Source organism: Plecotus auritus (genome assembly GCF_963455305.1).
Source record: "Plecotus auritus genome assembly, chromosome: 3".
Classification (NCBI taxonomy): Eukaryota; Metazoa; Chordata; class Mammalia; order Chiroptera; family Vespertilionidae; genus Plecotus; species Plecotus auritus.
The window spans coordinates 179842591-179870212 of NC_137772.1; the positions used below are offsets into that span (position 1 = coordinate 179842591).

The 27622-nt window shown below is 43.6% G+C and overlaps 1 protein-coding gene across 5 annotated transcripts in view; it reads left to right on the forward strand.

Annotated features, from left to right (window-relative positions):
• The first annotated feature begins 5479 nt into the window (after positions 1-5479).
• Positions 5480-27622, forward strand: part of SCAF11 (SR-related CTD associated factor 11) — an 83892-nt gene continuing 61749 nt past the window's right edge. For 3 of the 5 annotated variants that reach the window (XR_013960094.1, XM_080659431.1, XM_080659433.1), the window contains exon 1: positions 5520-5753. The gene's annotated coding sequence lies outside the window, so the exon portion shown is untranslated. Of the gene's footprint in view, positions 5754-27622 lie in introns of all 5 variants that reach the window. The other 2 variants (XM_080659430.1, XM_080659432.1) reach the window with 2 other exon arrangements.

Sequence of the window (27622 nt, forward strand, 5' to 3'; positions counted from 1 at the left end):
TTGTTGCTGAAATAAATTTAATTCCACAAAGAAAACAAATGGATGATAATCAGTATAATCCTGATTAAAATTCTTCACAGTTGTGAAAACAGAAACCATTGGCTTTTAAAAATTCCTGTAAATTAACTTTTCCTAATAGCAATCATTTTTCATTCCTTACTAAGATATTATATATTTGGTTAGTTTTGCTTAAACTGAATTCATATGCTTCTGCTGTAAAAGTGCAACAGATCATTAAAATAAAAACTTCTATTGTAATAGATATGGAAACTCAGGATCAGAAAAATTAGGTGATTTGTTTCAAAACTGCAAAGGTCTTAAATGACATAGTCCATATTTGTTTCCCACTTAATCCAATGTCTTTATAGCTTGACTAGAGACTTGGTACAGGAATTCGTGCACGGGTGGGGTCCCTCAGCCTGGCCGATCAGGGCTGATCGGGTACGCGGGAGGTTGGCCGTGGGGAAGGGACCTTGGGAGGTTGGCTGTGGGAGCACACTAACCACCAGGGGGCAGCTCCTGCGTTGAGCGTCTGCTCCCTGGTGGTCAGTGCGTGTCATAGCAACTAGTCGACAGGTCATTCAGTCGTTCAGTTGCTTAGGCTTTTATATATATACGAGAGGCCCGGTGCACGAAATTTGTGCATGGGGTGTGTGTCCCTCAGCCCAGCCTGCACCCTCTCTAATCTGGGACCCCTTGAGGGGCAGTCCCTCTCACAATCCAGGACTGCTGGCTCCCAACTGCTAGCCTGCCTCCCAACCGCTTCTGCCTGCCAGCCTGATCACCCCCTAACCACTCCCCTGCCAGTCTGATTGATGGCTAACTGCTCCCCTGCCAGCCTGTTTGCCCCTAACTGCCCTTCCCTGTAGGCCTGATCATCCCTAACTGCCCTCCCCTGCAGGCCTGGGTCTCCCCCAACTGTCCTTCCCTGCAGGCCTGGTTGCCCCTAACTGCCCTCCCCTGCAGGTTTGATCACCTCCAACTGCCCTCCCCTGCTGGCCATCTTGTGGTGGCCATCTTGTGTCCACATGGGGGCAGACATCTTTGACCACATGGGGGCAGCCATCTTGTGTGTTGGAGTGACAGTCAATTTGCATATTATTCTTTTATTAGATAAGATTAGATAGGATAGAGGCCTGGTGCATGGGTGGGGGCCGGCTGGTTTGCCCTGAAGGGTGTCCCGGATCAGGGTGGGGGTTCCTTTGGGGCATGGGACCGCCTGGGCGAGGGGCCTGTGGTGGTTTGCAGGCGGGCCACGCCCCCCAGCGACCCAAGCGGAGGCCCTGGTATCTGGGATTTATTTATCTTCTATAATTGAAACTTTGTAGCCTTGAGCAGAGCCAAGCCTCCTGCTCGCTCCATGGCCGCAGCCATTTTTGTTAGGATTTATTTATCTTCTATAATTGAAACTTTGTAGCCTTGAGTGGAGGCCTGGGTCTGTCAGGGTGTGAGGAAAGCTTGACTTCCTCCATCACCAGGGGCAACTCAAGCCTCCTGCTCTTTCCAGCTCTGTGGCTGCCGCCATTTTTGTTGGGATTTATTTATCTTCTATAATTGAAACTTTGTAGCCTTGAGTGGAGGCCTGGGCCTGATAGGGCAGGTGGAAAGCTTGGCTTCCTCCATTGCCAGGGAAACCCAAGCCTCCTGCTCGCTCTGTGGCCGCAGCCATCTTGGTTGGGTTAATTTGCATACCCGCTCCTGATTGGCTGGTGGGCGTGGCTTGTGGGTGTAGCAGAGTGATGGTTATTTTGCATATTACTCTTTTAGTAGATAGGACTAGAGGCCCGGTGCACGAAATTCGTGCATGGGATGGGGGTCGCCTCAGCCCAGCCTGCACCCTCTCCAATCCGGGACCCCTTGGGGGATGTCCGACTGCCGGATCGGGCCTAAACCGGCAGTCGGACATCTCTCTCACAATCTGGGATCACTGGCTCTTAACTGCTCACCTGCCTGCCTGCCTGATCGCCCCTAACTGTACCCCCCTGATGGCCTGGTCACCCCTAACTGCCCCCGCCAGCCGGCCTGGTCACCCCTTACTGCCCCCTATGACGGCCTGGGCACCCCACGCAGCCTGCTGTTCAGTCATTTGGTCGCCCCTCACTAAACCCCCTGCTGGCCTGGTTGCCCCCCGCAGCCTGCTGCTCAGTCATTTGGTTGCCCCAAACTAATCCCCCTGCCAGTCTAGTCGCCCCACTCAGCCTGCTTGGTCATCCGTTCAGTTGCGATGGTCACTTAGGCTTTTATATATATAGATAGATTCTCCCTCTTAATTTGAAATTTATTTTATATTCAATTTATAATGGTAAATTAATAATAGCAGTTATTTCTGATAAAGCTGTCAAAATCAATACACTGATTACCCTTCATTTTTAAAGATGCCACTATAAGTTTCTGTTGCTCTGTGACAGGTTTGATATTTTAAGTGTCGGTTAAACTGCAACACACCAACTGGGCATTCAGTTGAATGTTGTTTTATGATGCATATAGTCTGTGTTTTTTTGTTTTTTGTTTTTTGTTTTTTTTTAATATATTTTATTGATTTTTTACAGAGAGGAAGGGAGAGGGATAGAGAGCTAGAAACATCGAAGAGAGAGAAACATCGATCAGCTGCCTCCTGCACACCCCCCACTGGGGATGTGCCCACAACCAAGGTACATGCCCTTGACTGGAATCGAACCCGGGACCCTTCAGTCCGCAGGCCGACGCTCTATCCACTGAACCAAACCGGTTTCGGCTAGTCTGTGTTTTTTAATGGTTATAATAAAAACTAAAATGTTGATGGTGATGATTGGTATGCCAATTTTACTCCTGTATTTTATAGTTCATATTTTATTTAATCTGTATTTCTTTATTATAAGTAAAAATATTGAAACAACAGTGAAGATAATAAATCTTCATCATGCAAACATAATTAGAAGAATGCTGCATGTATAGAAATATACATGGTCTTTTCCCTAGGGAGGCAAGAGATAGTCTGTTACAAACCACCACCCTCTTCTATTTCCACATGAAAGTAGAAACCATTAGTACATGATCATTAAGGGCATTTTTCTTTCAAAACATGATCACATGCCCTGACTGGTTTGGCTCAGTGGATAGAGCGTCGGCCTGTGCACTGAAGGGTCCCAGGTTCGATTCCAGTCAAGGGCATGTACCTTGGTTGCGGGCACATCCCCAGAGGGGGATATGCAAGAGGCAGCTGATTGATGTTTCTTTCTCATCGATGTTTCTGACTATCTCTCCCTCTCCCTTCTTCTCTGTAAAAAGTCAATAAAATATATTAAAAAACAAAAACAAAAACATGATCACATAATACCTAGGAGGCCAACTGTAAAAAATGAAAAATGTATGATCTACCAGTGAATAAATATACAAAAAGATTTGTATTGTTCAGTTTTGCTGAAACAGTATACTGTTATTTTCAATTTAAAAATCATAGATTTCTATTTGGCAAAAGTTATCATTTGACCTTTAAGCTTTAAGACAGGACATTTCCCCCCAAATAGATTTTTATGTAAAATAACACAGAAGAATGTTGCAATGGAATGTTGCAGTTTGGCTCAATGGATAGTGTGGGCCTGCAGACTGAAGGGTCCCCGGTTCCATTCTGGTCAAGGGCATGCATCTGGGTTGTAGGCTCAAATACCTGGCCCTGGTTGGGGCAGGTGCGGGAGGCAGCATGTCAATGTGTCTCTCTCACATCAATGTTTCTCTCTCTTTGTCTCTCCCTCTCCCTTCCACTCTCTCTAGAAATCAATGGAAAAAAATATCCTCAGGTGAGGGTTTAAAAAAAAAAAAGTATCTGGAGTTACACTCCTAAAGGTCTGATTCCCGATGATGAAGGCATACATGAATCCATAACAAAGCTATACCTTATAGTGTTGGGTAGCTCATAAGAGTGTTATTTTTTATCTGGTTCTATCATACAATTCTTTGAACAAAGTTTTCAGTGATTGTATTAATCATCCTTGAAAATATATCTTATAATGTACTGCTTGCTCTCATAGTGACAGAGAAAGGCCCTCCATAAGAATTTCCTTCTGCCATCAGAAGAAAGCATTTTAACTACTCTAGATCACTGTTCAAATATCCCAAACACACTAAAGCCCATCTAAATGCCCAAACTTCATATCAAAAACGATACACTGTAAAACTCCAAAGACTTTGAAATAGAAAGAAACAAGGCTGCCATTCATATATTCCTTCAGCAATTATTTACTAAGTCGTTGAGTGACAGGCACTGATGTTACAAGAGTGGTAAGACATTGTCCCAGTGCTCACACTGTGAGACAGACCCTGAGCAGACCCAACACCACGCACAGGATGAAGGTGCCAGAGAAGCCAGCTCGCTCTTCGGGGAGCAGGGGACCGGGCCACCAGCCTCATCTGCGCGAGTGCGGCCAGAGGTGGCCAGTGGGCGGGGTCTGGAGAAAGGGGGAGGAAAGTCCTCCTGGGCAGGGCTCAGTGAGCTGGGAGAGGACAGCGCGCACAGAGGGAGTGAGGGGACCAACGGCAGGAGACGAGGCGAGCCGCAAGGCTGGCTGTAGCTGAGACTGGGAAAGCCACGTGGCGGGGCAGCCCGGGGCTGACCATCCCGCGGGGGCGGTGGCTGGACAATGGCATGGGCTGGAGGGCTGACAGGACCACCCGGTAGAAGGGGCGGGCACCGAGGGCAGAGGGAGCCGTGGGTACCTTGAAGAAGTTGTCCAGGAGAATAAACATGGAGTGAAAGAGTCAGTGATTCTGCAAAAGTCTGGAGAGATACTTCTGAGGTAAGACGAGATTTGACAGCCCGAAGGAAGCCGCAGGCAAGGGCACACACGCCCCACATCGTAGGCTCTGGCAAATTAGTGAGTGAATAATCATAAGTCACTATCTAATCTACACTCGGGAATTTTTAAAATGCCCACCAGTTGGGAAGAACGAGGAAGGCTTACAAGTTACATATATTTCAACCTTCGCGCAGAATGTATTTCAGGTGAGCAACGCTGCCGGGTAAAAACTCAATCCACCGCCAAACACCTTATTAACGCTCTTTTAATATCAGACTACCATAACAATAGGATAGCAAAGGCCGCGCGAACCCTTTCCCATCCAGGTCCCCAAGAGCCTCGTGGATTGCCTTCTGCCACTTCTCCGAACCGCCGCCAAAGCAGCTTCCACTCCAGCAGGCTACGCAGGGCGCATGCGCACAGCCCGCAGTCGGGGGGCGAGGGGGGGAAAGAGGCGGGACCGGGAATGTTTCCCAGAAGTCCTCGCTGCCTGTCTCCTTCCAGCTCCCAGGCCGCGTGACGTGACTCCGCCCGCCACGTTCCTCTGTCGCAAACGGTGGTTTGCTAGCGCCCCCCTGAGGTGCCGTCTAGCTTTGCAGCGGCGCGCGCGGAGCCAGGGCTAGAGAGTAGGGGGGAGTGCAGCGCGTCCAGCGGCCGTCGTCGTCACCGTAGTGTGTCGACTAGTAGCGGCGCGGCGGCGCGGAGCGGAGGGCGGGGGAGAGGGGGCCCGAAGGGAGGGAGGAGGCCAGACAAGGCGGGGGGAGGGGGAGCAGCGGTGGCGCAAGCCGCGCGGAGCAGCGCAGCTCGGGTCCGCTCCCTTCATTGCCTCCGCCGCCTCCCGACCCGGCGCCCCCGGAACACCTCCAGGCGGACTAAGGAGTCCATGTTGGCGAACTTGGCAGCGGCGTGACGGGGACCTAGGGACCTGCCGTGGGGCCGCTGCCGTCGCCGGAGGAGCCAGCGCTTCGACCTCGGCCTGAGGTAAACACGGGCCGACCTCGGGGCTGGATGGGCTCGCGCAGCTGTCGGGTCGAGGTGGGGGTTACAGGCTGGCGATGGGAGGGCCGACAAAGTTTCGGGACCTCGCGGGGCCCAGGCGACGTCTTGCGCTTGGAGGAAAGTTGGAGCTGCCTCTCGAGGCGGGGGAAGCAGCGGCGAGAAGGGGTCCGTTTCCCCGCAAGGAAGGCCCCGCTGCGGGCGCCGCCTCACCGTCGGCACCCTGTCCCATTTCCTCCTTGTGGCCTAGCCAGCGCCTCAGCCGGCCCGGCCTGTGGCCGCCGGGCGCAGGGTGGGAAGGGGGCTCCACCACCGAGCCCCCGCACACACGGCCCCTCCCGGCAGTGGAAACGTGTCCAGCCGGGCTTCCGGGAGCTCCCCGACCTCGGTGTCCGCTTTCCTGGGGAGCCTTGGCTTTGTCAATTGCGTCCGAGCCCGCAAGTGAAACCAAACTTTACTACGCCGCCGTGACCTCTCCGAGCGCACGAATGGGGACGGGCCGGCGCTTTCTTCCTAACGTCGGCGTCTGCCCCAGGCCCTGAATTTCAGACGATTCTCCCACCCCCAAAGTTTAAATCCGTTTTCTGGGCACACAACAAAAGGGTCAGGAGATCTAAACTTAGCTTAATCAGTCGCCCCTCCTCAGACCCAGGGATTTAGAACCATTAGAGACCTTCAGATTGCTGGCGGGCTTGCCACCTACAACACACATTTTGAAAACTTGTTTTTTAAAGTAAACACTTGATTCAAAGGAGTTGATTAAAACATTCACAGATTCAAATATTGAATTTTAAAATGCTCCCAGTATAGTTCTGGAGACGCGGTGCACGAAATTCGTGCACTAGGGGTCCCCCCCCCCCCCCCCCCCCCCCGGCAGGCCCAGACCTCTTGGGGGATGTCGCCTGCCCCAGCCCCAGCTTAAGCGGCAGTCAGACATCCCTCTTGCAGTGGGGGCTCTCACTCCTTACCTCCAGCCTGCAATGGAGGTGGGGGAGGCTCCTTCCATTGCTGTTGTGCTCCACAGCCATGAGCCCGGCTTCTGGCTGAGTGAACTCCCCCTGTGGGAGCGCACTGACCACCAGGGGGCAGCTCCTGCCTTGAGCGTCTACCCCCTGGTGGTCAGTGCACATCATAGTGACTGGTGATCTGCTGTTCAGTGGATTTGCATATTAGGGTTTTTATTATATAGAATAGGATACCACATTACACACAGTGTCTCCGAGTTGAGTGTTTTTCATTCATTTTGGATTACATTTTAACTAACATCTTTATCATACTCCAGTGAACTATTTAAGCAAAAATGATCAGACAAATTTAAATATAATGCTTTGGCTAGTAAATGGTGATCTTAAATTTTCCCAAATTGGGAATTTTCACTGAATTTTGGAAAAGGCATGTTGAAATGTATTTTTCTCTTTTTAAAAGAAAGATTAATTCATACAAATAACTACTTAGCTTGGTAGCAGAATATTGAAGGCAAAACATTCTTAAATAACAGGTGGTTTTATTTTACTGGTAGTAGTATTCAAATTTTGATGTATAAGGAAGTTTCTTTCTAGATCATTGCTTTCTCTTTCCTGCTTCTTTGGCAGTTGGCTTTCTCATCTCACTTTTTTGTTATTGGTAAATAGCTGCAGCAAATGTTTATGGGCCTTTTGTTTGTGTTGTTATTTTAATATACTGGGCAGAAGAAATTTTGAAATTATCTTTGGATATTTTTATTTCATACTGCCATATCAAAGATAATCTGAATTTACTTTATATTGTTTTTATGCACTATGAGGTTGTGTGTGTGTGTGTGTGTGTTTTAATTAGCAATTCTTATTGCTGCTGCACTTTTTCACTATATTTTTTTGGTGCTTGCAAGTATATTAATCACTTTGTTTTACATTCAAATAGTAACTGTACATCAGTGAGAGATAGTTGTAAAACCTAACTAAAGAGAGTAGCAAGCATAAAAGTAATACCAAGTCATACATCTCCAGCATATTCATTGTAACTTATTTGGCAAGCTTTGCCATACTTGCCCTTGTCTTTTAGTGATGTAAATTGGATCTTGACTCGTGAAATAAAGAAGCTTAAAACCTGAATTTTTATTTATGTCCTCTGACCCAAAGAATAAATTAATAGCCTTGCATCTTGTTGCATTTGAATGGTGATAACTGTTAGTAGCACAGAGTAGAGCTCAGATTTAAAATAGCCAGTATCATCTGTTGCTATTCCCAAGAACTAACTCATCTTTGCATTATCCTCATAGTCTTTTTTTTTTTTTTTAAGTTGTGGCTTTGTAATTTCCTAGTGCTTAGGCACATAAAGTTTCAATATAAAATGTGAAAACAAGAGAATAAAAGAAAAAACATACAAATAAAATAAAATGTAAAAACACCATCATCATCTCTCACTTGCAAAATAGCTTCATAAAAGGTCTCACTGACCTTTGTTCACCTATAGTCTCAACAGCTAGAGTGACCCTGTTAAAATATGTTAGATCTTGTCACTTCTCTTCTCAAATGGCTTCCTTTCTCAGCCATAGTAAAGTTCATAGTCCTATTATGGCTCAGTGTTTTGTGCCTTTTCTTCCTCTCTGACTTCATTACCTCACTCTTTCTCCAGCCACACTTCTGTGCTACTGAGGTTTTCTCTGACTACTCTGTATAAAATAGCAGGCCCTCCTCCCACATTCCCTCACCCTTTTTAAGCCAGATATTTCTCTGTAGCATTTATTACTTTCCAATATACTGTATAATTTACTAACTTAAGTTCATTGTATTTCTTCATTCTATTGCAAGTTCTGTGAGAATAGGGTTTGTCAGTTTTGGTACTATTTTGTCCCCAAACACCTGAACAATGCCTGACACATAATAGATACTTAATAGATATTTAATGGGTTAACACCTTTCAGCTGGAAACATTTAAAAACTAACAATAGTCATTATGGTTTGAAACTTTAAACTGTGCAAGTCTCAGTTTTTGCACAAACTACTAACTTCTCTCCATGCATTATGTTCAGGGGAAGGGGTCCACATTTTTAGAGATTATGACAGCATGTGACCCTGAAACAGATGTCAGAATATAGAAGGAACTAAGAATGCTTAGCTAAGAGTACAGTGGTATAACTATTTTAACTGTTTAAAATGTTGTTTAGAAGCCAAACTACACTGAATTTTGATAGTCTCAGAAGGCAGAACTAGTATTGTAGTGTTGTGTATTGAAAGGGAGGAGAGGCAGTAAGAATGGATGTGGGAAAATTAGTTAAGACTTAACCATAGTAATCCAGAAGAGATGAGAATAGCTTGAATTAGGATGAGAAACGTGGAAATGGGCAACAGTGAATAGGATTTAAGATCAGTAGCTCTCAGTTAGTTGAAGGATTGAAGGTGAGGGAGAGAAAAAATTCAAAGATGACTTCTGAGTTAAACAACTGGGTTGATGGTGTTACCAGGAAAGAACCATGGTTCTTTTGATTCTGACATTGGGTTTGAACATACCTTTGGAACTTTCAGGGTGAAATGATTGTAGGCAATTAGATATATGTTCTAAAATTCAGACGAAAGGTATGTTATGGAAATAGAAAATTGAAGTCTCTTACATAGGTATTTGAAACTATAGGTGGAATTGCCTAGGGAAGGGAATATAACTTGGAAAAAAAAAGATGCTAGAATGCAATCATAATGGCCTCTAACATAAAAAAAAGTTTGCTGGAGGAATATGAGCTCCCAAAGAATACTGTGAAAGTTAGAGAAGTGGGAAGATGAGTATGGTATTACAGAACCAAAGGATAGAGAAAAGTCATTTTAATGCGCTTTGCTTACTTACACTTCACAGTTGTTTCTTACAAATTGAAGGAAAAGACCCCCCATCAACAAAAATATTACAGCTTGTTTTATTGCTGTGGTCTGGAACCAAACCTACAATACCTCTGAGGTATGCCTGTATTTCAAGGGGAGAGTAGTCAATAGGCCCAATGTTGATGAATTTAACAACATGGAGCTCATTGGCCTTTTGAATAAGCAGGATAGTAAGATTAAGAAATTATCCACCCATATTACAGAAGAGAACTAATGTTTATCAGATATTTACTGTGTGCCAAACGCTCTGTCCTAGACATTTTAATACATTTTTATTTGATCTTTTCAGCAGCCTTGCGATGTTGGGTGTATTAGTCCATTTTACAGAAAGGAGTCTGAGGCTCTAGAGAAGTTAAATGACTTCCTAAGAATCTATACCCAAGTCCATATGACTCTTTGGCCTTTAGTAAGTTAGGAATTGACCTCCCAAAACTCCGTATCAGTGTTATCTAGTAATAGAACTTAATGTGTTGTTGGAAGTATTCTGTATCTATACTGCTTAATACAGTAGCTGACAGCGACAGGTGGCTTGAAATATGTGTCCAGTGCAATCAGAATAATAGTTACTGTTTTGGACAGTGTAAATATAGATCAAAAGTCATTAAGAACCCCATAAATAATTAAGTAGTCTTTTCTTATACAGTAATCACCCCTTATCCACAGTTTTGCTTTCTGTGGTTTCAGTTTTCTATAGTCAACTGCGATCCAAAAATATTAAGTGGGAAATTCCAGAAGTAAACAATTCATAAGTTTTAAATCTCATGCCATCCCTCTCCGTCCTGCCTAGGACATGAATCATCCCGACGTATTCACACTGTATATGTACTACCAGTGGCTCGTCACTTAGTAGCTGTCTTGGTTATCAGATCAGTCACAGTATCACAGTGCTTGTGTTAAGTAATTCTTATTTTACTTACATAGTGACCCCAAAATGCAAGAGTAGTGATATACCGAAGAATATGACAAAGAGAAGCCATGAAGTGCTTCCTGTAAGTGGAAACGTGAAAGTTCTGGACTAAATAAGGTTAAAAAAATTGTATGCAATAGGAAAGAAAAATAATTGTATGCTAAGGTTGCTAAGGTCTACAGTAAGAACAAATCTATCTGTGAAATTGTGAAGAAGCAAAAATAAATTGGTGCTCTTTTGCTGAGAGACCACATTGATATCATTTTTATTATAGTATATTGTAATTGTTCTATTTTATTATTATTGTTAGTCTCCGACTGTGCCTAGTGTATAAATTAAACTTTACCAGTATGTGTATAGGAAAAAACATAGTATATAGGGTTTCGTACTAGTCATAGTCTCAGGCATCCACTGGGAATCTTGGAACGTAACTACCTTACCAAGAAAAGGAAACATATGTATTCTTCATTTGAAAGGAGTACTGTTTTGCTTATATGCTAGTTTTAGCTGCTGTAAGTGAATATTATAGGTAATCTTTTTTTTTTTTAAACATTCTCAAACTTTTAGAAAAGTTCCAAGTATAATACAAAAAACTTTTCCCCCTGAATCATTTGAGAGTGAGTTGCAGATAGCATCCTGCTTAAGTCCCAAGTACAGGTACAAAGAACTCCCCCTTCCAACCATTTGAGAGTAAGTTGCAGGTGCATTTGGACAAGGACTTTCTGTTACATAAACTATATCAAAATTAGGAAATTGACATTTTTATATTATTACCACCTAACCCTAAGGCTTCCTTCACATTTTGCCAGTTTCCACAGTAACTTCCTTTGTAACAAAAGGATGTAGTTCAGAATTCAGTTTTGCTTTTGGTCTTAATGTCTTTTTACACTCTTTCAATGTAGGACTAGGTATACCTCAGTCTCTTCTTGATTTTCCTCACCTGGACACTTTAAAATATTACAGTTTTGTTGTAAAATGTCTCTCGATTTGGATTTGCCTGATATTTCCTTATGGTTGGATTCAGATTGTGCCTTTTTTGGCAGGAGTATTACAGTGATGATGTTATGTTCTCATTGTATCCTATCAGATGGCATACAATTTCTGTTTGTCTCATTGCTGATATCCACTTTGATCACTTGATTAAGGTAAAGTCTCCCAGGCTTCTTTACTGTAAAGTCCCCCCCCCCCACCTTAGTAATTAAATGTGTGGGGGGAAGTATTTTGAGACTGTATAAATAATCCATTCCTTATCAAACTTGCTATTTATACATTTTCAGATTGTCTCAGCTTTGGCCAGTGAAAGTCCTTTCAAGGTAGTTTCTGTGTTCTTTTGACTTGCTTTGAGTACTTCCTTACTTTTTGACACAAGAAAATGTTCCAGGCTCACCTGTACTTTCCCAGTTACTGCCCTAGAATCAATAATTTCTTCAAGGATTTTTTTTTAGTGGAGAAAGGTATTTAGAAACCAAGATTTCGGTGCTATATTCATTTATATATTTGTATAGAAAAGCCATGAGTTGGCACCAATTTCAATCTACAGTGGTTATAATTTCCTCCCTTTCTAAATTTGTAACTCCCTTCTCTTACAAGGAGATACCTTGCTCCTGTTATCCTTAGTTTATTTGCTTACATGATCAATCCTCTGTTTGTAGCTACTAATATTTTCCATTGACACTGTTGCTCTTTCCATGTTGCGTAATATTTTCACTCTACTTAGGCTCTAACACCTTGTGCCAGGATGCATGTCTCACTCCAGACTTCTCATACATCGTGGTAAGGATCTCACATTTCTGCTTGAGTTCCTCACTCTGGGTTTCTTCACCATCCTTATGCCGTTTTGCTCACGAATTTTGGTCCAACACTTAGGGCAGAATGGCAGCATATAGAGATGTCGTGGTGGTGGTGGTGGTGGTGGTGGTGGTGGTGGTGGTGGTGGTGGTGGGTGTTATAATTATATTAAATTATATGCACCGGTTTGGCTCAGTGGATAGAGCAGGGGTGGGCAAACTTTTTGACTCGAGGGCCACAATGGGTTCTTAAACTGGACCGGAGGGCCAGAACAAAAGCATGGATGGAGTGTTTGTGTGAACTAATATAAATTCAAAGTAAGGGAGCGGAGGGGAGAGCAAGAGAACCCTCCGCTCTTTCGGCTCCGCGGGCCGGATAGAAGAGCCGAACTGGCCGGATCCGGCCCGGGGGCCGTAATTTGCCCACGGCTGGGATAGAGCTTCAGCCTGTGGACTAAAGGGTCCTGGGTTCGATTCCCGTCAAGGGCATGTACCTCAATATCCAGCCTTAGTTGGGATGGGGGGCAACCAATTGATGTGTCTCTCTCATATCCATGTTTCTCTCTCTCTGTCTCTCCCCTCCCTTTTACTCTCTCTAAAAATCAACGGAAAAATATTCTCAGGTGAGGATTAACAAAAAATAAAAATAAGCTATATTAACTTGTTTTTTTTTAAAGAAATATATTTTTATTGATTTCAGAGAGGAAGGGGGAGAGAGTGAGAGAGAGAGAGAGAGAGAGAGAGAGAGAGAGAGAGAGACATCAATGATGAAAGAGAGTCATGGATTGGCTGCCCCCTACTGGGAATCAAGCCTATAACCTGGCATATGCCCTGACTGGGAATCAAACCGGTGATCTCCTGGTTCCTGGGTTGATGCTCAACCGCTGAGCCACACCTGGCCAGGCTAACTTGTTTCTTATAGAAGGTTATTACACCAAAAATTTTAGTTGAGAATTGGTGATGAAATATGTTCTCAACTTTTCTTATTTAAACCTGAGACTCTTCTCTATGAGTGATAAGACTAATCTTTCTCCTTTTTCTCCCTTTTATCATTGGATTTCTCGGTCTTTTTAATATAATTTTGACAATAAAATAAAAATTCACTTTTTTTATATGTAGGCTTTGGAGTCAATCAGACCTGGCTTTGAATTCTGGTTGGCCCATATACTGATTGTCACCTTTATAGGTGACTTAGTGTCCCAAAATTCTCATCTATTTTAATTAAGTACGTTTACCTAAGTCCAGTGGCAATAGCAGCTAAATCTTTCTCTATGTTTCATATCCTTGCTCCATTTAGTGAGTGATTTTCAAGCCTTTTAAATGCGGCGTTCTAGTATTCACTGTTGGTGGTATCATAGTTTTTTAAATATACTGTGGTATGGAATTTTGAGGCTTAAACGTGCAAAGGCATGCAGTCATTACCTGATACAAAGTAAGCACTCTCTCAACCCATAATTCTGCATTCCATGTTTGTTGATTATCTATATCTGCAGGCCTTCTTTACTGTTCCACAGTGTTCTTTCGATGTTTTCCTAACTCATTTTTTATACTTTCCTCTTTTCTCCCACTTTGTGCTGCTGCATTATCTTTAAAAACCCCAATTTAAACATCTCAGGAACCGTTCCAAAATAGGTAAATGGGAAAAGGAGATTTTTCCTTAGTGATTCTCTGCTTTTTACAAAACAGAATTTAAGTCCTACATTGGACTAAGTTCCTTTACATGGGCTTATAATTATGTCTTTGGCCTTATCTTCTATTGCTGTCCCAAATGAATTCATTCTGACTAAATTAATCCTGAAAAATGCCTATACCTCATGGTTGGTACTTAGCATATGCTATCTTACTGTTCATCTTTTGTATCCTATTTCTCCAACCCTACTTTTTTGCACCAGGAAGGGGGTATTTTAATACGGCTTTTTGTGTGTGTGTAGTTAAAAAAATGTTTTACTTTTAGAGATGTCACCTTTGGCATTTAAAATAAGCAGTATATTCATTAGGGAAATTTTTTACAATACAGTAATTTTAAAAATATTTCTCTGTGAAGTGTTTTTCATTTAAAAAATACTTTAATAGCCCTAGCTGGTTTGGCTCAGTGGATAGAGCATCGACCTGCGAACTGAAAGGTCCCAGGTTCAATTCCAGACAAGGGCACATGCCCAGGTTGCTGGCGCGATCCCCATTAGGGGGCGTGCAGGAGGCAGCCAATCAATGATTCTCTCTCATCATTGATGTTTCTATCTTGCTCTCCCCTCTTCCTTCCTCTCTGAAATCAATAAAAATATATTTTAAATAAATAAGTAAATAATACTTTAATAATTCTAAAAATGATTTTGGGAAGCATGGGGAGGAATGAAGGAGGTAAATTATTTTAGGGTCTCTGATTAGTGCTTTTTGTCTAGTCCAGTAATGTAAGTAAAGGTTCATAAGGAAAATGTTTTAGGAAACAAAGGGGATGAAAATAATGCTCAACCTGCCGAAACCGGTTTGGCTCAGTGGATAGAGCGTCGGCCTGCGGACTGAAAGGTCCCAGGTTCGATTCCGGTCAAGGGCATGTACCTTGGTTGCGGGCACATCCTCAGTAGGGGGTGTGCAGGAGGCAGCTGATCGATGTTTCTCATTGATGTTTCTGGCTCTCTGTCCCTCTCCCTTCCTCTCTGTGAAATATCAATACAATATATTTAAAAAAAAATAATGCTCAACCTGAGATCTAGGAAAAAGGAAGATTGAGAAAACAGCTTGGAAAAGCCAGAATAATATAATGAAATTATGACTCTTTAGATTCTATTCTCTGTAGCAGAAGCACTTAGTATATGCAACAAAAACATAATTCTTACATTTATTCAATACCTGTCATTTGCCAGGCACTGTGCTAGTGTACTTTACAATCATGGTTTCTAATTCTAAAAACTATTCTTAGTTAGATAGTTAAAGCTGTTTGTTTGTTTGTTTGTTTGTTTTTTAAAGAGAAGAAAATGAAGCTCATTAAAATTTAATGACTCCTCTGAAGCATCATAGAGCTGGTAGGTATTAGAATTAGATTTAGAATCCAAGTTTTCTTCCATACCACACAGCACCTGCCATAAGGAAAATGGGCAGAATAAATTGCCCTTAGTATTTTATCCAAATTTTATTTGTACTGGTAAAATCCTAGACATGGCCTACTATTCTGATACAGCAATATCTATCTTTCATAGTAGTAAGTACAAATACCTGTTGTATTCTTATCATGAGTGTGGAAAACAGTGTTTCAGGTAACAATAAGCTATTCTTGTCCTCAATTCCAATGATTTAGAACCGTTTACTGAAAATAAGAAGCCCTCTGATTGAAATATAAAACACAATATTCTATTTGGTAACAAACACAAAAATTCAATTTTTAACCTAGCCTGCAATTATCCATAATAGAGAGAATATTAAACTAAGAAGTCCCTAGAGAGGTCACAGTGTTGACAAAATTCAACATGATGGTGGAGCCTACACAGACACAGGAAACAAAGCTAGGCCCGTCCACACAGCCATAAGTCCTTGGGATTATTTCATTTTAAGCCAATGTCTCTTCATGTTGCACATATTTCCCAGTGTCTGCTTGATGAAATACCACAATCGCTATGGGGTCTACTTTCCTGCAGTCTTGTGTAGACTTTGCTGCCTGCCAGGCTCAATATCCTAACCACAGTAGTAGTTCAGCAGCTTAAAGTAAACAAGAACAAATATAAACATTAAAGAGAGCAGTACAGCAACACTGTTTTGAAAGCTGTTTTCAGTGAAGCAGCTTATAAATGATAAATGATCTGTTAACATAAATATAATTGTAATACTATTTTGTATGCCTAGATGGCCTGTCAAGAAATTATTTCTTTAAACTACTGTTCTAATGGGGAATAAAATATTAATAATTTTAAAATTTGTAGGCTATCATTCACCTCAAAACCTTGTCATAGAAAAGCCTTAAGATAGGACAGCTCTATTGATTGCATTAGGCCATATTTCTTTAGGAACTGTTGTACATGTCCAGTTACTTAGACACCAAATATGACTAGTATGAGGTAGATGCATGAAACAAAATAATTTTATTGTTTTGAAACTGCTATAGAACTACATAAGACTAAAATTGAAGGTGGAAAAACAAATCCAATCAAGCCCTTAAGAGAAGCTTAAACTATATCTCAGGTTAATATAGCCACTCCCACTTTCTTTGATTATTATTTGCATGGAATATCTTTTCCACACTTTTATCTGTCTGTGTCTTTAAAGTGAGTTTCTTGTAGACAGAATGTAATTTAGTCTTTTTAAGAAATATATTTTTTTATTGATTTCAGAGAGGAAGGGAGAAAGAGAAACATCAATGATGAGAGAGAATCATTGATCAGCTGCCTCCCGCACACCCCCAACTGGGGATCAAGACTGCCACCCAGGCATGTGCCCTGACTGGGAATTGAACCGTGACTTCCTGGTTCATAGGTTGACGCTCACCACTGAGCCACGCCGGCCAGCTGGCTTGGCTAATTCAGTCTTTTTAAAAATCCAATCTGACAATCTCTCTTTTAATTGCTACTATGAGAATTATTATCTTCTATCTATATATATAAAAGGCCAATATGCAAAGTGTCCCCTTGGGAGTTCCATCGAGAGACCGGGAGTTTGATTACTCACTGTGATGTGCGCTGACCACCAGGGGGCGGTGCTGAATGAAGGAAGGCTCCAGCCATCAGCTGGAAGGCCCCAATTGGCCCTGATTGCCGGCCAGGCCTAGGGACCCTACCCCTGCACGAATTTCATGCATTGGGCCTCTAGTATATCTATACCTAAACATTCAGTCTACTTAATATTTACCACTTGAAGTAAATGTAGAAACCCTACAACTCCCCCCAGTGACTTTTATGTTATAGTTGTCACATGTACTACATATACATACAATGAAAACCCTATAAACAATTATATAATTTTTACTTTCAGTAATCACACATTTTTAATGAACTTACGAGAAAAATAATCTCATCTATATCTAGCTGTTTACTATTTTTCTTGTTCTTTGTTAAGGAAATTTCAGGTTTCTCTCTGGTATCATTTCTCTTTAGCCTGAAGTTTATTAGCATACTAGAGGCCTGGTGCACAAAATTCATCCACTGGGTGGCGGGGCGGGGGGTGCAGTTCCTCAGCTTGGCCTGCGCCCTCTCACAGTTCAGGACCCCTCGCTCCTTACTGCCCACTTGCTTGCTGCTCCTTAGCGCTGCCACTGCCGCAGAGGCAGGAGAGGCTCCTGCCACCACTGCTGCGCTTGCCAGCCGTGAGCCCGGCTTCTGGCTGAGTGGTGCTCCCCCTGTGGAAGTGCACTGACCACCAGGGGGCAGCTCCTGCATTGAGCATTTGCCTCCTGGTGGTCAGTGTGCATCAGTGACTGGTCTGTCCGCCATTTGGTCAATTTGCATATTAGCCTTTATTATATAGGATCTTTTAAAGTAGTCCTGCTGATAAATTCTTTTTCTTAACTGGAAATGTCTTTTCCACTTTCATTTCTGATAGATTGCTTCACTGGATATAGAATTCTAGGGTAACAGTTCTTTTCTTTAGCAGTAAAGATGTCCTGTCTTCTTGGATTCCATTGTTCTGATGAGCAGTTTGCAGTAACTTCCTCTGTACCTTAAAGGTGTTTTTTTCTTTATCTTTATTTTTGCTTTTCTGCAATTGATTATGATATGTCAGGACATGTTTATCTTTTTTGAGTTATTCATATTTTGTATATGCTGAACTTTGTGAATTTTTAAATTTGTGCTTTCACCAAGTTTGGGAGATTTTGGGGGCCTTGTTCCTTCAAATATTTATCTGTACCTGTTTCTTTCTCCTCTTTTTTTCTGGAACTCAATTGACATGAATAGAACGTTGGATGTTGTCCACAGGCCCTGAGACTCTTCATTTTCTTCCAGTCATTTATTTTTCTGTTCTTCAGATTAGATTATTTCTATTGATGTATTATCACATTCACTGACTTGCCTTTGTATTTGCATTTTTTATCAAAACCATATTTCAGACATAGTATTTTTCAGTTCTAAAATTTCCATTTGTTTCCTTTTTTAAAATATAATTTTACTGATTTCAGAGAGGAAGGGGGAGAGAGAGAGAGAGAGAGAGAGAGAGAGAGAGAGAGAGAGAGAGAAAAACATCGATGATGAGAGAATCATTGATTGGCTGCCTCCTGTACCTCTGCTACTGGGGATTGCGCCCTCAGCCCAGGCATGTGCCCTGACCTGGAATTGAACCATGACCGCCTGGTTCATAGGTTGATGCTCAACCACTGAGTCATACCAGCTGGGCTGTTTCTTTTTTTTATAGTTACTGTTTCTCTGCTTAAAACCTTTGTCTTCCCATTCATTGCAGAAGTGTTAATTTTTTCCCTATGGAGCGCACGCACACCTGTGTGTGTGAGTTTGTGTGTGTGTGTGTGTGTGTGTGTGTGTGTGTGTAGTTTAGAACCATGACAGATAAAATGTGCTGAGTAAATATTACCTATGGTAGTTATACATAAATCATTCATTCAGAACTATTTATTGGCCACTCATTTGAAGACAGGGTGCTGGATCCTTGTAATACAGTGACCAAGGCAGTCATTTTGCAGTAATTAAATCATTAAGAGTTTCTCTGTTTCTAATTGTTTGAATACTTTTAATATCTAGTGACTTGAATTAATAGTTTTTATTTTCTGGCGGGGGATAATTACCACTGGCTTTGTGACTTTGGACAAGTTGATTTATTTCTTTGTATGTAAAATGGAGATAACCTCACAAAATACTCTTAAGAGCTAAATTAGAGAACATATTATGTATGTGTCAGAAGTAATAGCTAAAAATAGTTATAAAAGCATAACCAAAAATTCTGCTCTTGGTGTGTTCAAAGCATTTGTAATAAGATTATATTTAGGCCCGGCTGGTGTTGCTCAGTGGTGTTGAGCATCAACCTATGAACCAGGAGGTCACTGTTCGATTCCCAGTCAAGGCACATCCCTGGGTTTGGGGTCCCATCCCCAGTAGGAGGTGTGGTGGAGGCAGCTCATGCCTGATGCTAATGTAGAAGAATGTTGTTGTTTCTTTTTAAATAAGTTTCCATACTATGTAATAACGTATTTCCACATTAGAATATGTAGTAGTGTTTCATAGGAGGCGTAGAATTGTGAAATACCTCTTTAAATTGTGAAATACTCATTTGAGAACATATTGATTATACACTTACTAGAGGACCGGTGCACGAAATTCGTACACAGAGGGCAGTGTCCCTCAGCCCAGCCTGCACCTTCTCCAATCTGGGACCCCTTGGGGGATGTCCGACTGCCTCTCGCAATCCAGGACCACTGGCTCCTAACCACTCGCCTGCCTACCTGCCTGATTGCCCCTAACCCCTCTGCCTGCCTGCCTGATCACCCCTAACCACCTCTGCCTGCCTGCCTGATCGCCCCTAACTGCTCTCCTGCTGGCCTGATCGCCCCTAACTGCTCTCCTGCTGGCCTGATCGCCCTTAACCGCCTCTGCCTCGCCCTGCACCCAGGACCCAGGATTCCCTCCTCTGGCCGGTTGCAGGCACCTGGGACCTGGGCTTCCCTCCCTCTTGGCCGGCTTCAGGCATCCAGGACCCAGGCCGGCTTCGCCTGGGCCAGCTGCAGCCACAGGGGACTGTGGGCGTGCAGCTTCGCCCAGGCTGCAGCTGCAGACTTGTCCCTCTCCTGAGCTGCAAGCGCAGGCGCAGCCGCAGCCGCTGGTGCCCAGGACCGTGGGGTTGGCGGCTTGTCCCTCTCCCAGGCCACAAGCACAGCCGCTGGTGCCCAGGACCACGGGGACCATGGGGCGTGCAGATTGTCCCTCTCCTGGGCCGCAGGCTCAGGCCCAGCCGCTCGCGCCCAGGACCACAGGCCATGCAGCTTGTCCCTCTCCTGGGCTGCAGGCGCAGCCGCTGGCGCCTGGGACTGCGGGGCAGGTGGCTTGTCCCTCTCCCGGGCCACAGCCCCAGCCGCTGGCGCCCGGGACCAAGGGGCGGGCGCCTTGTCCCTCTCCAGGCTGCAGCCTGGCTGGTCCCATTCCTCATGAGCTCATTTGGGCCTGGCTGGTCCCCATTCCTTTCTCACAAGCTCATTTGTGCCTGGTTGTTCCCCATTCCTCTCTCGCGAGCTCATTTGTGCCTGGCTGTCCCCATTCCTCTCTCCCCAGTGTTCGGTATCTGAGCCGTTACGGCATGACGGTATGAGGGCATGACGACCATTTGCATATTAACTCTTTATTAGGTAGGATGTAACGAAATTGTATTTATCTCTATTTGAGAAAACTAGGATGAGTTTAAGAAATTCAGATAATAGGCATAGCTAGAGTAAACAGAGTGGAAGCCCTATTTTTTATACAACACAATTGCTTTTTATTTTCAATACTAGAGGCCCGGTGCACAAAATTTGTGCATGGGGGGGTGTCCCTCAGCCCAGCCTGCACCCTCTCCAATCTGGCACCCCTCGAGGGATGTCCAACTGCCCGTTTAGGCCCGATCCTGGTATGATCGGGCGTAAACGGGCCGTCGGACATCCCTCTCACAATCCAGGATTGCTGGCTCCCAACTGCTTGCCTGCCTGCTTTCCCGATTGCCTCTAACCGCTCCTGCCTGCCAGCCTGATCACCCCCTAACCACTCCCCTGCCAGCCTGATTGATGCCTAACTGCTCCCCTGCCAACCTGTTTGCCCCTAACTGCCCTCCCCTGCAGGCCTGGTCCCTCCCAACTGCCCTCCCCTGCTGGCCTTTTTGTGGCGGCCATCTTGTGTCCACATGGGGGCAGCCATCTTGTGTGTTGGAGTGATGGTCAATTTGCATATTACTCTTTTATTAGATAGGATAGAGGCCTGGTGCACGGGTGGGGGCCGGCTGGGGGCCAGCTGGTTTGCCTTGAAGGGTGTCCTGGATCAGGGTGGGGGTTCCCGTGGGGCGGCCTGGGCGAGGGGCCTGTGGTGGTTTGCAGGCCGGCCACGGCCCCCAGCAACCCAAGTGGAGGCCCTGGTATCTTGGATTTATTTATCTTCTATAATTGAAACTTTGTGGCTTAGAGCGGAGCCAAGCCTCCTACTCGCTCTGTGGCTGCAGCCATTTTTGTTGGGATTTATTTATCTTCTATAATTAAACTTTGTAACCTTGAGAGGAGTCCTGGGCTGGCCAGGGTGTGCAGAAAGCTTGGCTTCCTCCATTGCCAGGGAAACCCAAGCCTCCTGCTCGCTCTGTGGCTACAGCCATCTTGGTTGGGGTTAATTTGCATACTCGCTCCTGATTGGCTGGTGGGGTGTAGTGGAGTGATGGTTAACTTGCATATTACTCTTTTATTAGATAGGACTAGGGGCCTGGTACATGAATTCATGCATGGGTGGGATCCGGCTGCCCCGCCCCGGTTGGGGCCAATAGTGCTGGGCTGGCAGGGGGAGGGGACTCGGGAGGTTGGTGGCATGGGTGGGGTCTGGCTGGCCCACCCCAATCGGGGCCAATAGGGCTGGGCCAGCAGGGGGAGGGGACGCGGGAGGTTGGTGGGCTGGCCCCGCCCTCTAGTTGAACTCTGGTCAAACTCTGGGTCGAGGGGACTATTGCATATTACCCTTTTATTATATAGGATTAGTTTTGCTTACAGCAACTTGTACCAATTTAGAAGGGATTAGTACCAAGAAAGTGACATTTCTTGAGGTACCAATCAGAGTGACATTTAGCATTTGTGCAAAAAAGACTAATTTCTGGAGTTGAAATTCTGTAATAATAATGTTTTTAAAATCTTTAAGCAGAACAGTAATATTTCAGAAGCAGGGTTTTGAACATTGTTCTTTTTTCTCTGTTGTCGTAGGTAAAATCCATTTCTGTTTCTCTGTAACAGGCATTTGATGTGGTCATTAATTGTCACCTTTAATTTTAGGATTTGTTTATTTGTAAGTGTGTCCTATGCCTTGCCTAATTTCCTCATCTCCTTTTTAGGAAGGTTGGTAGACAGGGATTGCGTTTTCAGTTCATTAGTCTTGCCAAGGTAGACCAGGGTGAAATTAAAGACAGAATTGACAGAGTTGAAAGTTTTTCTGTTTTGGTTTAGAGAAAAAGGATAAAAAGACACCAGTTCTTTCTCTATTTCCATATATCCATCTAGGATGCCTTTCTCCTCTGGGCTCTTCTTCCCAGATCTGAGGGTACAGTGCTCTTGATCCCAGAGGTCCTGTAGCCTTTTCAGGGAGTTTGGTTGTGAGATGAGTCTCTAATGCCTCACTATTCTTTTGCTTTTTTTTTCTAATAGGCTTAATCTTTTAAATGTACACTTTTCCACGCATGTAACTCTTTCCTTCAAGTGACCCATAATAGGCATTGAGGAAATGCTGATGGAAAGAAACCAGAATGTAAGAGCTTTAGGTTTGCCTCTTTACCATTTAAATTAGTTATGTCATAACTAGAGGCCCGGTGCACAAAATTCATGTACGGGGGAGGGGGAATCCCTCAGCCCGGCCTATGCTCTCTCGCAATCTGGGACCCCTCGGAGATATCCGACTGCCGGTTTAGGCCCGATCTCATTGCAGGATCAGGCCAAAACCGGCAGTCAGACATCCCTCTCGTAATCTGGGACCGCTGGCTCCTAACTGCTCGCCTGCCTGCCTGCCTGATCACGCCTAACCACTCTGCCTGCCTGCCTGATTTTCCCTAACCACCTCTGCTCAGCCCCCACCGCGGTGGCTTTGTCCGGAAGGACATCCAGAATGACGTTCGGCTGTCTGATCTAATTAGCATATTATGCTTTTATTATTATAGATGCTCTAATAAATGGGAATGAGAAAATGGAGATGAGAATCTCTAGGACAAATAAAGATGATGTAATCAGCTCCTCCTATTCCCTCTTCCATACCTTAAGCAGGAGTGGGGTTATTAGATAAGAATTATGTAATTATATACATTGAAATTATTGGAGGACATATAATATGCTGTCCTTTAATTTTTTCATTTGGAGGAATAATGGAAGCCTTCATATATTATGATTTCTCTATCAGACTCGTTATGGTAATGTTCAGGAACATAAAAGGCAGTCTTTTTTTTTTTTTTTAATAAAGTATTGCATTGTAGGTATGTTCTTCTCATAGAATGGACAACTGTTACAGAATAGTGCACGGGTCCTCAAACTACGGCCCACGGGCCACATGTGGCCCGCCAAGGACATTTACGCCAGGTGCTGCTGCCTGTCCTGCTTAGCAACCGACTCGTCCCGGGCCCACAGTGCGCATAGGAATTTATTCATAGTTTTTTTTTTAAACTATAGTCCGGCCCTCCAACGGTCTGAGGGACAGTGAACTGGCCCCCTGTTTAAAAAGTTTGAGGACCCCTGGAATGGTGTAACCCAAATGGAAGCCAATTGTAGTGCCATACTTACTCCAAACAATGAAAAACTGGTCAGCCCCATACCATCACTAAAATCTTGAAATTGACCTATTTCTACAACTCTGGCTTAGAATTTAGTGGGGTTGTAAAATTGTGCCTATTGCATTTAATCTCTTTGTCTCCACAGGCTGTTGATATGTATTGTCTGTCAGAACTTTCATTGCTATAGGAATGCTAGGAACCAGAGATAGAAAATTCAAATATCTCTTCTCAATCTTATCTGTGGTGATGTAATTTGGGTGGCTTCAATGTGTTGGTTATCACCATTGTGTTGGTATAGAGCCATTAGAAAGACTGAGACTGTGAAATTGTGAGTCAAAAAGTACTTTTGTTGAAAATATTAACAATTAATATTCTTATTAATTGCTCTCTTATTAGTCTTTACTTTTAAAAACATCTTAAAATTTCATTAACATACAGTGAAATTGACCTTTTGGGAGTGTGTAGTTTTGTGAATTTTAATACATATATAGATTTGTATTACCACCACCAGAGTTAGGATTTAAAATTGGCTTCATCACCCCCCAAAAAAATCCCTCATGCTATCTTTTTTAAAAAAAAAAATTTTTTTTAAATATATATATTTTTGCCCTAACCGGTTTGGCTCAGTGGATAGAGCGTCGGCCTGCGGACTGAAGGGTCCCGGGTTCGTTTCCAGTCAAGGCATGTACCTTGGTTGCGGGCACATCCCCAGTAGGGGGTGTGCAGGAGGCAGCTGATCGATGTTTCTAACTCTCTATCCCTCTCCCTTCCTCTCTGTAAAAAAATCAATAAAATATATTAAAATTTTTTAAAAAATATATTTTATTGATTTTTTTACAGAGAGGAAGGGAGAGGGATAGAGAGTTAGAAACATCGATGAGAGAGAAACATGGATCAGCTGCCTCCTGCACACCCCCTTACTGGGGATGTACCCGCAACCAAGGTACATGCCCTTGTCCGGAATCGAACCCGGGATCCTTCAGTCCGCATGCCGACGTTCTATCCATTGAGCCAAACCGGTTAGGGCGCTCAAGCTATCTTTATAGTCAAACCTTCTCTTATCCCAGGCAGCCACTGATAATAGTTCTTCATCACTATGGTTTTAACCTTTTGATATTGTCTTATATATGCTATTATGTATTCTGAAACCTTTTGAAACTGGCTTCTTTCACTCAGTATATTGCTTTTATTTTATTTTTTACTCAATACATGCCTTTTTTAAAAAATTTATTTTACTGATTTTTCACAGAGAGGAAGGGAAGAGAGTTAGAAACATCGATGAGAGAGAAACATCAATCAGCTGCCTCCTGCACACTCCCCACTGGGTATGTGCCTGCAACCAAGGTACATGCCCTTGACTGGAATCGAACCTGGGACCCTTCAGTCCGCAGGCCGATGCTCTGTCCACTGAGCCAAACCAGTTAGGGCAATACATGCCTTTTTAAATTGAATTGCATTTCATTGGTTTGGGGTTCCTGACAGAGGGAACCATTGGCTCTGTTTGCAGAAAGTAGGGGGCTTTTTCTTGTAATATATATGCACAAATATGGTCACCTTGATTTAATTCTACAAAGTTCCAAAGTTTTATTTGTGTAATTTGACAAGACTAGATCACTAATTTACTGTAGAAGGTTATAACTCTGGAACAGCCAGATGGAAGAGAGGCCTAGAGCAAGGTATGTGGGAAAGGGCTCCAAGCTTCCATGATCTCCAGGTGCGTACCACTCTTCCCACATCTCCATGTGTCACAAACTCAGAAGCTCTCAGTATATTGCCTTTAAATTCATCCAAGTTGTTGAGTGAAACTCTAGTTTATTCCTTTTTATGGCTGAGTGGTATTCCACTGTATGGATGCATTTACCATAGGTTAAAATTTTTTTTTGTTATTGTTGACATACAATATTACATTTGTTTCAGGTGTACAACATGGTGATTAGACATTTATATTCCTTAAGTTGTGATCACCACACTAAGTCTAGTAACTGTCACCATAAAAAGTTATTATGATACTAGAGGCCTGGTGCACGAGATTCGTACACTCAGTGGGGGGGGGGGGGTCCCCTAAGCCTGGCCTGCGCCCTCTTGCATTCTGGGAGCCCTCGGGGGATGTCTGACTGACAGCTTAGGCCCGCTCCCCAGGGCCTAACCTGCAGTCAGACATCCTTAGCACTGCCGCGGAGCGGGGAGAGGCTCCTGCCACTGCAGCTGCGCTTGCCAGCCAGCCATGAACCTGGCTCAGGGCTTCTGGCTGAGCGGCGCTCCCCCTGTGGGAGCACACTGACCACCAGGGGGCAGCTTCTGAGTTGAGCGTCTGCCCCTGTGAGCGTCATAGTGACCGTTCGGTCCATTGTTCAGTCAATTTGCATATTAGCCTTTTATTATATAGGAAGCCTTTTATTATATTATATACTAGAGGCCTGGTGCATGAAATTCGTGCACGCGGGGGGGTGTCCCTCAGCCCAGCCTGCACGCTCTCCAATCTGGGACCCCTCGGGGATGTCCGACTGCCAGTTTAGGCCCGATCCCAGGACTGCTGGCTCCTAACCACTCACCTGCCTGCCTGATTGCCCCCTAACCACTCCCCTGCCAACCTGATTGACACCTAACTGCTCCCCTGCCGGCATGATCCTCCCCAACTGCCCTCCCCTGCAACTCGATCGCCCCCAACTGCCTTCCCCTGTGGGGTTGAGGGGACTTGGGGACTCTGGCTGGATGAGGCAGGGCTGAGGGGACTGGGGGACTGAGGCTGGATGAGGCAGGGCTGAGGGGACTGGGCACTGCCATCTTGAGAGGGTGTGTCAGTCAATTAGCATATCCCCTCTTTATTGGCTGTGGGCACTGCCATCTGTGAGGGTGTGGCAGTCACTTAGCATATTCCCTTTATTGGCTGTGGACACCACCATCTTGTGAGTGCGTGATGGTCAATTAGCATATTCCCTCTTTATAAGATAGGATAGGATTATTGACTCTAATCCCCTATGCGGTGTATTACATTCCTGTGACTTAATTCTATAATTGGCAGTTTGTATTACTATAGTTTTGTTTATTTTTATTGAATCCAGTATGTCAATTATTTATTTTCTTATATTCTCTTCATTTGTTTTTGGTATCAGGGTAATGCTGAACTCATAAAATGAGTTGGAAAGTGTTTATCTTCCATTTTCTGAAAGAGAATATATTGAATGGGTGTTATTTCTTCTTTAAATGTTTAGTAAAATTCACCAGGGAAATTATCTGGGCCTGGAAATTTCCTTTTTGGAAGACTTTTAGCTATAAATTCAATTTCTTTAAATACTTCTAGGGGTATTCAGTGTTATTCTACTTAATCAGTCTTGCTAGAGGTTTACATTTTATTGATCTGTTCAAAGAAAGAGCTTTTAGTTTCATTGATTTTTTTTTTTTGTTTTCAATTTCATTGATTTCTGCTGTTTCCTTCCTTTTGCCTGCTTTGTATATATTTTGCTTTTTAGTTTTTGAAGGTAGAAGTTCAGATGATTGATTTGAGACCTTTTCTGGTATAAACTCTATAATGCTATAATGCTTTCACTGCATTTCACATATTTTAATTATTGATACATTTGTGTTTAGATTTGTCATTTTATTTTCTGTTTTCCCTGTTTTGTTCTGTAACCTCTTTCTTTGGGTTATTTGAACACTTCTTAGTATTCCATTTTATTGTATTGTGTTTTTGCCTGTAACATTTTAGTGGTTGCTCTAGGGCAGTGGTTGGCAAACTGCGGCTCGCGAGCCTCATGCGGCTCTTTGGCCCCTTGAATGTGGCTATTCCACAAAATACCACATGCGGGCGTGCACGTATAGTGCGATTGAAACTTCATGGCCCATGTGCAGAAGTCGGTTTTCGGCTCTCAAAAGAAATTTCAATTGTTGTACTGTTGATATTTGGCTCTGTTGACTAACGAG